The 13,354-nt window shown below is 46.1% G+C and overlaps 1 pseudogene; it reads right to left on the bottom strand.

The window, feature by feature from the left end:
• LOC127456745 (sec1 family domain-containing protein 2-like) overlaps window positions 1-13,354 on the bottom strand; it is a 319,933-nt pseudogene that overhangs the window by 217,364 nt on the left and 89,215 nt on the right.

The raw sequence follows: 13,354 nt of genomic DNA, 5'->3' as shown, positions 1-13,354 counted from the left end.
GTCTGAGTTTAAGTCATTCTGATCAGGTCTTGGTTCGGTACCCTGTGGGAGGCATTTTATTTTAAATCAATGAGCCTTGAGCCCTAGACAGCTTTCAGCACTTTCACTGCAGATATGCTGGACTCTCTCATACATACAGCAGGAAGCAGTCTGACAGCTAATATGTTCTGAGAAATACTGCAGTCTACATTTGTCCAGAACAATTATTTGATTGATATTTGTTCTTGATGTAATCATTTTGAATCAATGTAACTGATTACCATGTTGCAGAATTTTTCTTCTTTTTCGAAGAAGGAATACTGTATATAATGCACATTTTCTGTTTGCAAGGTAAAATATATATTCCTTTAATATAAGCAATTTTGGGTAAATCTCATTTGCTATTAAGGATGTCATATAATATCAATATATAGATTTTTGATAGGCACTTTATTTTATCGATACATTTTTGAGGCATCGATATATTAACATCAGCTGTGCTTTTAATTCACTGCTAGTTGCATTACATGCAATGTAGTCTGATGTAATAGCTTTGGGAGACCACAAAGGGGCGATATAACATTTACTGAAGCCGGTCGCGGCATGGACAAGGCACAGATATCACACACATTACGAGCTGATGGCAGTACAAAGTTATAAAGGTTTTTGTACTTTTTCAAGAATTAACAAAGTGACATTGATGAGTTTGCAGGTTAGTGTATGAAACTGGTGTAAAAGTGCAATATGAAAGATTAGAAATGGTGACGTTTATTATGCAATTTACCTGTATGTTGCACTGAATAGTTCTTTCATTCTAGCTGTCAAACCACAAAAAGACATACTTGTAACCAGGGTTGGGAGGGTTACTTTTGAAATGTATTCCACTATAGATTACAGAATACATGCTGTAAAATGTAATTTGTAGCGTATTCCGTTAGATTACTCAAGATCAGTAACGTATTCTAAATACTTTGGATTACTTCTTCAGCACTGGTAGATTTTATCACTTGACTATAAAAACACTGTCAGTGCAGTAAGACAAAATACACATGTTAAAAATACATTCTCTGAAAAACCTAAATATCTTATGCAGTGTTTTTCTAAAACAAGATAAATCAAACTGATCTTGTTTTAAGGATTTTTTATATTTTTACAGGAAAACAATACAAAAATTATTATCAAGAATACGTTTTTGCCCTAATATCAAAGGTCTTACTAGAAAAAACAGAATTATGATCTAACGTGAATTTTCTTGATAGAAAAATATGATTGTGCCTGGTAACATGTGCATGTAAAATGGCTAGAAGTAGCATTTTAGCTTAGCGAAAAGCTGACAATTTACACAAGGTTTATTTATATTTCTTCTGCTCCAGACTTCAAACTTACTTCTCTGTCTGCTCGTATGAATGTAACACATCTTTAGAAAGTGTTTCACCGCTGTTCAAATGCACTTTGGATCGCATCATGTATATGTATAAATGTTTTCCATCTGAAAGGACTAAATATTAAATTAAACAAATGACAATAAAATGCAAAGTAATCTCTTCAGTAATCAAAATACTTTTTGAATGTAACTGTATTCTAATTACCAATTATTTAAATTGTAACTGTAGTGGAATACTCCCAAACCCTGCTTGTAACTGTAAATACATTGTGTAGGCTATATGAAAGATACTTATACACAATATATCATCCAGTAATGATTAGAATAAACAATCTTTATCTTTTGATATGATTTGGGTCAAATTTAATGGAAAACTATGCAAGTTGATCTCCGTGGTTCTGCAGAATTTTTAACAGCCTCCGCAGACGGCTAGCCCTCGGTGTGTGCACGTACCTTCATAGAATTTTTTTTTATTTTAGAATGCGCCATGTCATCCACCATACGAATCTGGTGTGTGACCCACTTTAATTAACTGATGCTCACACTTTACCAAAGTTGTTTTGAGAAATATGTTTGAAAAGACAAAGACTATTGTGCAACGAGCAGCCCTATTTATATCTGGAAAAAAAAAAAAACCTGATATACAGTATATTGATAATCATCTGGAAAATCTTCCACTTATCAGTATGTGAAAACGTCATCGATTCTAAGCCTATTTCCTATCATTACATACATTCTATCATATACTTTTGTAACCATTGTAACACACTGAAAAACTCATCAGTTGAGTACCAAGAAATGCAGGAAAGATTCAAGATTCAGAAAGAGTCCACTGTAAAATAAGGAATGGAATGGCAAAATAAGGAATGTGGTTTGAGAACTTGATTAAAGAAAAGCAGGCATAAGCAGATTAGGACCAGGAGTGTCTTTAAATGTTCCTTTGATGGCTGGTGTATTTAATTTGCAGGAACTGTTTACAACAATTTGTACGATGGGCTATGATACATTAGTAGACGTTTATATACACACAGCTCATATACAAACACACACAAATATATTGCCATATATGCACAGGTCATATATAAAGATAAAGAGAAACAACTCTACACAGGATGTGACTTTCACAAACACAGCTGTTTGAGGATGTCAGGTGTGTGAGCAAAGGAGGGCGTAAGTTTTGAGTGTCCATCAGAAAGAGTGTGCATGAGCAAGCCCCTGTGTGTTTGTGGAAGTTTTATAGCCTAGATGAAGTCAAGTCAGACAGTGTGTGGTCAGTTGAAGTACAGTGGGGATTAAAAGAAAACTTTTAAAAACAATGAAAATGTGTCTATTTTGCATTTTTCTAATTGTGGAAAACCTGATGATCCATGTTATCCTAGCATGATTTGAGAATATTTCAAAGAGCATCTTGTGTGCTTCAATGGAAGCAAGGAAATATGACCGTTCATACAAAAGAGTTAGCATGGTCAAAGTCACAAATGTTCTTATTTGTTTAGCGACCTAGAAATAGTGCAGAATCTTAAATATGTCCTCTTCATTTTAGATTTACATGTAGATATGTGTGTACAGTATGTATGGTGTGTATATGTGAATGAAGGTGTTTATACAGGAGGGCGAGGAGGAGGACAAGAGATATCAGAACTTCCTGTAAGGAGTAAACAGGCTGTGTCTTGTTTCCGGCAGTAATCCGTTCGCCCTAAACACAGGAAGGCGGAGAGGGTAAATAAATCATCTCTCTCTCTCTCTCTCTCTCTCTCTCACACACACACACACACACACACACACACACACACACTAAAACACTGACTGGACTCTGTCATATTTTTTCTCCTGTCAGAGTCTTATATGATGTGCTCAATTTATCAAACTCTTGAAAGGGAATACAGTGCTAGATTATGAGGAGCTGTCATTCCAGATGGCAACAGTTACAAATTCAAATGGACTTATATCTGGAGAAAAAGAGAAATAAAGTGAGAGTGCAGACAGATAAGATAAGAGAGATGAGGGGAAATAGAAAGGGTAGACGACAGATAAACGATCAAAGTAACAGAGAAATGTAACAGTTCAAATAAAAAACTGGCATGAGAGACTTATAGAGAGAGAGAGAGAGAGAGAGAGAGAGAGAGAGAGAGAGAGAGAGAGAGAGACTTTACAGCCCAAAACACACTGTATGCAAGTATGTGAATGCAGATGCTTCTAGCTCCACAAGCTTGATTTCAAACGTTTTTGTGTTCCAAGATGAGTCGGAACACAATTCGTAATGACGCACAAATCCGTGTTGCATTTTCAGCATTGCCACAAGTGGTGCTATAGCGGACATTTGCGTACAGTGCCACTTTTCTCTTTCAAGTTAACAAATATCATGGCGGAGCAACAGTTTGAAGAGAATCTTGTTTAGCAAGTTAGATCCTATAAATGTAAGCTCAGCATAGTTCTAGCAGGAAGACTAGCAGCTGTACATCATCGCACCATTAGCTAGGTAACTCCTAGCAATTCAGATGCAAGCCAATGCTTTATAAGTCTGCTCACAATTTATCACATTGTGTTTCAGTGTGCTAACATGGCAACCTCCACCACCCCACCACCACCAGATGAATCCTGTCCTGCACGGGGGTAGGCTCCTCGCCACTGCCTCCTATCTCCGGCAGGATATGACGGTTCCGAATACAACTTCTTCGGACCGCCAGATGGGGCTTACGCCAAAGAGATTAAATTTCTGTTCCCTATTTGTCATTCACTCGATTTTGTCGATGTAGTAACACTAGGGGTCACTCTTGGGAGCCCAAAACACCTCTGCTTTTTTTAAAAAAGGCCAGTGAGAATTGGCGAGTGGAATTTGCATGTCACTCCCCCGGACATACGGGTATAAAAGGAGCTGGTATGCAACCACTCATTCAGATTTTCTCTTCGAAGCTGAGCGGTTGTATTCAGTGCACTGAATTCAATTCCCTCCAAAGACGCACCTCAAAACTGCTGGATTTACGGTGCATTTCAGCGGCTTCTCCCCCTCTGCACCCTTGGAGTGCAGAGAACGCCCCTGGGTGCTTCGGCAGAGCGAAAATAAGAGAGTATATTCTAAAAGAGTATATTTTCATTCACAAAAAGAGCGGCACACATGGAATGTCTTTTTAAAGATGACTTTCCGTTTGTGTGTTATTCCTGGTTGCGGTCGTTATCTCTCCGCTTCTGACAGCCACGATCGCTGTCTTATGTGTCTGGGCACTGCCCACGTGGAAACATCGTTCATGGATGAGTCATGTCCTCGTTACGAGAACATGACCATGGCAACCTTGCGGTCGTGCAACTCACCCCAGCGGCTCCCCGCACCGGTCCTTCTACCTACGGGTTTGAGGCCACATCGGTTACCACTGGGGGCGATTTGGGGACATCAATGGGACCACCTCCGCCGGGTATCCCCCCATGGACCTCCCATTCCCCAACACGCTCGCTTGCCCCGATCGGGCTCTCGCACTAGACCGCCGGCTCGTCTCAGCACGAGTTTGACTTCTCGTTCGGAGCTCGGGAAGACAATGAGTTATCGAGCGCAGCATCGGAGAGCGGGCTCATCCAGTCTGACGCAGAGGATTCGGCTGGGCTTCCTCCTTCGGGAACGGTCGCCCAGTCTCACGCTGATGTGGAAATGACAGACATGCTTTCCTGGGTGGCCACGAGCGCTAATCTAGAGTGGAACCCTCCACTCTCCCCTGAACTCTCGCGGCTCGATGATTGGTTCCTGGGCTCGGGGCGCCACCCACGGCCACGCCCCGGCCCCGGTCCTTCATTCCTGGAAGTGCATGAGGAGCTGACAAGATTGTGGGAGGCACCTTTTACTGCCCGGTCCCGGTCTTTCAGCTCCCCCGCTCTCAATACCCTCGATGGTGGAGTGGCCAGGGGGTATTCGGTGATCCCCCAGGTGGATAAGGTGCTCGCGGTGCACTTGTGTTCGCAGAGCGCCGCCACCTGGCGTGGGCGCCCCAAGCTCCCATCCACGCCATGGCTCTCCTGCAAGTACACCAAGCCAAGGTGCTAAAAGAACTGCACGAGGGTAGTTCTGACCCAGGATTGATGCAGGAACTGCGCTCGGTGACCGACCTCACTCTCCAGGTGATGTAGGTCATGATGCGGTCTCTTGGGCAGGCGATGTCCACCCTGCTGGTCCAGGAGCGCCACCTTTGGCTCAACTTGGTTGAGATGGGAGAGGCGGACAAGGTACGGTTCCTTGACGCCCCCATTTCCCAGGTTGGCCTGTTTGGCGATGCCGTCGAGGACTTTGCCCAGCAGTTCTTGACAGTGAAGAAGCAGATGGAGGCCTTACAACATATCCTGCTCCGGCGCGGCTTAAGACCCCGCATCCTGTCTGCTTGTCGCCAAGAGCTTCCTCCTGCAGCAACAACACCGGCTCCACCACAGCCCGCCCCCGTGGCCCGGCTCCAGCGTGGAGCCCTCCGCAGGAAGCAGACGCCACCCATCTCACGGCTGGCCGCTAAGAACCAGAGGAAGGCTTCGAAGCACCCCCGAGACAGGCGACCCAGGGGTGAGGAGACCCACTTCTCTGGGGCTGGTCAACAGACCACTCCATCCCCCGGTGGAGGGCCAGGAGGAGAATCTTTTGTCGCCACCTGCGGTACCCAAAAGCCTGACAAAAGAATGGTTCCCTCGTCTCCTGGGTCACATATCCAGTGTGCACGGCCGTCGTCACAACCACGTCCACTGTCCCATTTTTACAGGTATGGCGCTCCAGCAGCGGACCCTGTGCACCCAGATGTGGCACAAACTTGGCCACCCGGGATTGGTTCCAGTGGACTATGGGGACGAGATTTCTCCTCCCCCCTCCTCGGCCAATCTTATGGTGGGTGGCATGAGCCAGGTAAGTGCTTCGATGTCCCTGGACTCAGCACGGCCACGGGGTTCGAGTACCCTCGACATGGCACCTTGAGCTCTGCTCTGCCACGAGGCCCCACCCGCTGGTACGTCCAACATGATCATTCCCTTGGTCTCCCTCGCCCGGAGTTTTGGCGCATGGCTTGTGCTTTCCAACCCGTCGCGATGGCTGACCCAGACCGTCTGACTCGGATACGTGATTCAGTTCACCAGGTGCCCGCCCAGGTTCAGCGGTGTCCGCTTCACCTCAGTGAAGGGCGAGAACGGCGCTACCTTGTGTGCAGAGATCGCTACTCTTCCGCGCATGGGCGCAATAGAGCCTGTCCCTCCAGCTGAGATGAAGAAAGGGTTCTACAGCCCTTACTTCATCGTACCGAAGTAAGGCGGTGGGTTGTGACCAATCCTGGAACTGCGAATACTGAACCTGGCTTTGCACAGACTCCCGTCCAAGATGCTGATGCAGAAATGCACTCTAGTGAGCGTCCAGCATCAAGATTGGTTCGCGGTGGTAGACTTGAAGGACGCGTACTGCCACGTCTTGGTCTTACCTTGACCTGCGGTTTGCCTTTGAAGGCCAGGCGTACCAGTACAAGGTCCTCCCCTTCGGCCTGTCCTTGTCCCCTCACATCTTCAAGAAGGTTGCAGAGGCAGCCCTTTCCCCGCTAAGGGAAGTGGGCATCTGCATCCTCAACTATCTCGATGACTAGCTAATCCTAGCTCACTCTCAAGAGTTGCTGTGCACACACAGGGACCTCGTGCTCCGGCACCTCAGCCGACTGGGGCTTCGGGTCAAGGGAGAGCAAGCTCTCCCCAGTTCAGAACATCTCTTTTCTCGGTTTGGAGTTGGACTCAGTCTTGATGACAGCGCACCTCACGAACAAGAGTGCGTAGTCGGAGCTGAACTGTCTGACGGCATTCAGACGGAGGACAGTGGTTCCACTGAAAATTTTTCAGAGGCTCCTGGGTCATATGGCATCCTCAGCGGCGGCCAAACCGCTCGGGTTGATGCATATGAGACCGCTTCAGCACTGGCTTCAGACTCGAGTCCTGAGATTGGCATGGCACCGTGGGACACATCGTGTGACCATCACGCCGATCTGTCACCACCTCTTCAGCCCTTGGTCCGACCTTGCATTGCTATGGGCAGGGGTTCCCCTAGAGCAGGTCTCCAGGTGCGTCGTGGTTACAACAGATGCCTCCAAGATGGGCTAGGGTGCCGGATGCAACAGGCACACAGCCGCTGGCTCCTGGACTGGCCCGCGGCTGTGTTGGCACATCAACTGCCTAGAGTTGTTGCCAGTACTGCTCGCCCTGCAGAGGTTCCGGCCGTTGATCCAGGGCAAGCACATGTTGACCTAAGTGGCCTACCACCCGTGGTGGTAGACATGATCACTCAGGCTAGGGCTCCCTCTATGAGGCGCCTGTATGCCTTGAAGTGGTGTCTGTTTGCTAAGTGGTGTTCTTCCTGACGCGAAGACCCCCAGAGATGTGCAGTCGTATCGGTGCTTTCCTTCCTGCAGGAGAGGCTGGAGAGATGGCTGTCCCCCTCCACCTTGAAGGTGTATGTAGCCGCTATTTCGGCTCATCATGATGCAGTAGATGGTAAGTACTTGGGGAAGCATGACTTGATCATCAGGTTCCTGAGAGGCCCTTGGAGGTTGAATCCCTCCAGACCGTGCCTCGTCACCTCGTGGGACATCTCTGTAGTCCTTCAGGGTCTACAGGGAGCTCCATTTGAGCCCTTGGAGTCAGCTGAGCTTAAGGCACTCTCTTTTGAAGACGGCCCTCATGACTGCGCTCACTTCCATCAAAAGGGTAGGGGACCTGCAGGCGTTCTCTGTCAGTGAATCGTGCCTGGTGTTCAGTCTGGGTTACACTCACGTGATCCTGAGACCCTGACCGGGCCATGTGCCCAAGGTTCCCACGACCCCTTTTAGGGATCAGGTGGTGAACCTGCAAGCGCTGCCCCAGGAGGAGGCAGACCCAGCCTTAGCACTGCTGTGTCCAGTGCGAGCTTTATGCATCTATTTGGATCACACACAGAGCCTTAGAAGCTCCGAGCAGCTCTTTGTCTGCTTTGGTGGACAGTGGAAAGGAAGCGCTGTCTCCAAACAGAGGATTGGCGCCTCTTTGGCAGACATCTGCAGAGCAGCAGGCTGGGCAACACCCAACACATTTGTGAGGTTCTACAATCTCCGGGTTGAGCCGGTCTCGTCCCGTGTATTTGCAGGCACGAGCAGGTAAGTTCCGGGACAGCTAGCCGGGTGTACCGCTTGCGCATAGCACCTTTCCCCTCCCTTGAGGTGAAGACGTGCATTCTTGACTCCCAGTCATGTTCACAGACTGTGATCCCTGGATGACTTTCCTCCTTAGCCCTCTGGCAGTTGAGTTTGCGGATAAACTCACTGACCGGCCCAGTACGTGCATTAATGAGCCCCTGTACTGAGGAAGGTGCTCCACATGTGCTGGTTCCCCGAAGGCCCCATGTGATAATCGTTTCCCTGTCAGCAAACTGCTTCTTCCTTGGGCAGAGGCCCCTCTGCCCTGGTCGCCATGCTCTGTAGAAACTCCTCCCCCTTCGGGTAGGACCTACCATGGGACCTCTCCACATGACATACTTCCGACAAGACTCAGTAAGACCATGTGACATATTCCACTCAAAATACACCCCCCCCCCCACACACACACACACTTTTTGGCTGGGGTGTGGTCTCCACTGTGTCTTCCCTTGGGAGGGACACCCCCCGACACAGACACTTATGGCTCCCAGTCAGTTAACAAATTCCACTCTTTTTGGGGAGAAAAGAGAGAACAAAGAGGCCTCAGCTGGGCTAGCCTGTCCCTATAGTTGGGCAGTTGACTTGTTCCTGATGGACCGTTCGATGTTCATAAGAGCATTGGGGGAAGTTACATGATGGCCTGGTGTGCTGGCTATGAGGCACACAGCGGTCTGCCCATCACACACTGCCAGTTCACGTAACACATTTCAGATAGTTGTGGCGTTTTGTATAGGGACCCCTAGTGTCACTACATTGACAACGTCGAGTGAGTGACAGATAGGGAACGTCCTGGTTACTTTCGTAACCTCCGTTCCCTGATGGAGGGAATAAGACGTTGTGTCCCTCTTGCCACAATGCTGAACTACCCGCTGAAATGGCCGGGACCTGGTCTCGGCTCCTCAGCACAAAACCTGAAAGAGTAGTTGCATACCAGCTCCTTTTATACCCGTATGTCTGGGGGAGTGGCATGCAAATTCCACTCGCCAATTCTCATTGGCCTTTTTTTAAAAAAAAGCAGAGGTGTTTGGGGCTCCCAAGAGTGACCCCTAGTGTCACTACATCGACAACATCTCGTTCCCTCATCAGGGAACGGAGGTTACGAAAGTAACCAGGACATTTTACATTCATCAAATAAATGTCATCTTAAATTTCACTCAAGTCTGCGAGTCTTCCTGATAGAAGTATGTTTATAGCTTGCTACCTGAATAATAACACATCTGTTTTAATGGCACAGACATTTGAAAGTAACTCTATCGGCCACTTGAGAACTGAGGATTGTTAAAAGTGTACACTAAATATGTTTCAGCGGAACTGTTGGCCAAGTATTCGCATAGTTGCATAACATTTCTGGCCTAACCCCTACCAGGCTGGGATCGGCTCCAGGGCACATGTGGGGTGCATGCTTGTAGAGAGGGTGAGGGGGTCAAAAGTAATGTTTTTAGGTTTCTGTAAGGACTGTCAGACCGGGCAGTAAGAAAAAACAATTGTGTTTGGACACCGGGTCAAAAATGAATATACCTTGCACCCATACACACAACAGAGCCAGACATTTATCCCAGAATAACGGCACACGGTTTACTCCCACAGCAATCGATGCAAGCGTATGGGGGAGGCAAAATGAGCTTATTGTGTTAGAGAGGTCACAAAGCTCAGGAACTGTCCAAAACTCTGTGTATGTGTGTGGATAAAGTCAGATATTGTCCAGGATGAGGCAGTAGGCTCTACTCAGAAGGGAGCAGGTTGACCTGAGGGTGGGTTAAGGGTTCAGAGGTCAAAGATGAGGGTCATAACTTTGTCTGTGTGCGTGTTAATGATGGCCTGGAGCCACTGATGCAGTATAAATGTGAGGGTAAATGTGTGTTAACCATCTTTCTCTGAAAACAAAAAGATGTCTTCATCTCCTGACCTCTCAGTACAAAGAAATACGTCTATCTACATAAGATTGACACATTTATTTTCTTTATTATTCAGGAGTGAGCCAATTGAATACTAGTCAAAATTGCACATCAAGGACTAAAGGGCTGCACAATTATTATAATAAATAATCATGATTACAATTAAGGTTGCCGCAATTACCTAATTGTGAAAAGAGTCGGTTACAGCATTCCATCTAAGTATACTTATGTTGCATTGCACTCTTCTATTTACATGTTTTTTCACAGTGGTTGAGCATAGTACCCAGACATGTTTGTTGTGCAGATGAATGCAATTACAAATCAGAGGTGTTTAAATTAGTCTAGAGGCTGAAAAATGACAACCGGTCCCAATGAGCGATCATATGAAAATCAGTGCTGAAGAAATTATTTAGATAAAAGCTTTATAAAAGCTTTAGTACCAAAGCGGAAAGCATAGTCAGTAATTTGGTATTATTTTGGATTTTCTAGATGTTGCACCACTCACTTGCAATATAATATGTAACATCTAATAAATACTGCAAGCGAGCAGCATGACAAATGCTGAATTGTGGGTTTAAACAGTCGCATGAAACTTGCCATGTACACAGCTTTGGTGATTATAATGGGATTGGGATCGTCATGTTGCCAATATGAAGTTAACTTTTGATATACAGATGTAAAATAGCAATAAAGTAATTCAGGTTTTGGAAGTGTGCATGCACCAATATGAAATTTTTTGGCCGATACCGATATTAACAAATAACTATAGGCCGATAACAATACCGATACGGATATTTAGCAGCTTACCTTATTGTTTTAACAATAAACAATTTCCATTGAACAATGGATCTGATGAACACATGACAGGCCAAAATTTGAAAGAGAGCCACATAAAAAGATACAAAAAAAGACTAAATATGATAACATGATGATTGATATGAAAAAATTTTATTTTGTACTTCTACAAGTTTTTGCAGTTTAAAATGCAGCCTTTTAAGGTTTAGTAATCCCACACAAAGCAATTTCAATTTCAATCTTAATTCAATCAATCATGCAGCATTAATGGATACCAATATCTCAGAAGTGACAGTCTGCTGGTTTCAAAGCATTTTCGATGATTTCCCTTATCATGTAGCCTGTAGCTGATTTCGCAACTGTCACGTCCATTCATTGCGTTTTTTACGCAATAACGTGAGAACAACAGAATAACAATTAAATGTTATTAGAAGTGCCAAACCTTCTACATAGTGTGGCTATTATTATTTTTTGATTGGGCATTTAAAAAGTGAGTTACCAATCAATTATAAATAAACCATTTTTTTTTATTTTTTTTTTATAAGTGTTTTCATGCTTATTACCTATATGCCAATGGTTTTTAATTTGGTCAATAATTGGCCGTTAAATATCGGCAGCTGGTCATCAACAATTATAATTATTTTGTCATAATCGTGCAGCCCTAGAGGACAATAGGATCAAACTCCAGTAAAAGAAAGACAAAAAGAGCTTGAATAGATCAGAGCAGGAGCTTTATACAGACTTCTGATAAGTTAGGCCTCAAATTGAACTCAAGCACTTTAGAAGAGTCAGAACGAATCCACAATAGTCTGTGGAGGGTGAAGGAGGGGTTTAAAGATCACAGGTCCACTACTGCATTATTAAGAACACGTTTACCACAAAATTAATCACATCTTCAACCAGCCACCCATACCACTGCCCTTTGAAGGACCTCGGCAACATAAACCATCTTAAAACATCTGAGCCAGTCAATAAACTAATAACCAAGTCTTGCTGCACTGACATGGACTTTCAAAAACACAGTTCCCTATCTGTCACTCGAAGTTGTGTCGATGTAGTGACACTAGGGGTCACTTTTGGGAGCCCCAAACACCTCTGCATTTTGAAAAAAGGCCAATGGAAATTGGCGAGTGGAATTTGCATGCCACTCCCCGGACATACGGGTATAAAAGGAGCTGGTATGCAACCACTCATTCAGATTTTCTCTTCGGAGCTGAGCGGTTGCATTCAGTGTACTGAATTCAATTCTCCATTCCATTCACCTCAAACTGCTGGATTTACAGCACATTTCAGCGGCTTCTACCCCTCTGCACCTGTGGAGTGCAGAGAATGCCCCTGGGCGCTTCGGCAGAGCAAAACAAAGAGTATATTTTAAAAGAGTATATTTTCATAAAAGAGCAGCACACACAGAACGTCTTTTTAAAGATGCCTTTCCGTTTGTGTGTTATTCCTGGTTGTGGTCGTTATCTCTCTGCTTCTGATGGCCAAGATCGCTGTATTACGTGTCTGGGCGCTGCCCGCGTGGAGACTTCATTCGTGGTTGGGTCTTGTCCTCATTGCGAGAACATGACCATGGCAATATTGTGGTCGCGGCTTGCCTTCGTAAGAAAGCAAGCCACCCCAGCGGCTCCCCGCCTCGGTCCTTCTACCTACGGGTATGAGGCGTGTCGGTTAGCACTGGGGGTGATTTGGGGACTTCAATGGGAGCAACTCCGCCGGGTAACCCCCCACGGACCTCCCATTCCTCAGCACACTCGCTTGCCCGGACGGACAACATGGCGACGGTAGCGTACATCACCCGTCCAGGCGCTCGACGCTCCCGTTGCATGTCATAACTCGCCCGTCGTCTCCTCCTCTGGAATCAGCAGCGCCTCAAGTCGCTACAAGCCACTCACATCCCGGGCGACCTCAACACTGCAGCGGACGTGCTGTCACAACAGGTTATGCTCAGGGGAGAGTGGAGACTCCACTCCCAGATGGTCCAGCTGATTTGGAGTCGATTCGGTCGAGCACAGGTAGACCTGTTTGCTTGCTGGGAATCCTCCCACTGCCCGCTTTTGTATGCCCTGACCAAGGCACCCCTCAGTATAGACGTGCTGACACACAGCTGGCCCCCGGGAGTACGCAAATACGCGTTTCCT

Source organism: Myxocyprinus asiaticus, chromosome 19 (genome assembly GCF_019703515.2).
Source record: "Myxocyprinus asiaticus isolate MX2 ecotype Aquarium Trade chromosome 19, UBuf_Myxa_2, whole genome shotgun sequence".
Lineage (NCBI taxonomy): Eukaryota > Metazoa > Chordata > Actinopteri > Cypriniformes > Catostomidae > Myxocyprinus > Myxocyprinus asiaticus.
The sequence above is the reverse complement of the archived record's forward strand: the minus strand, read 5'-3'. Positions and strand labels throughout refer to the sequence as shown.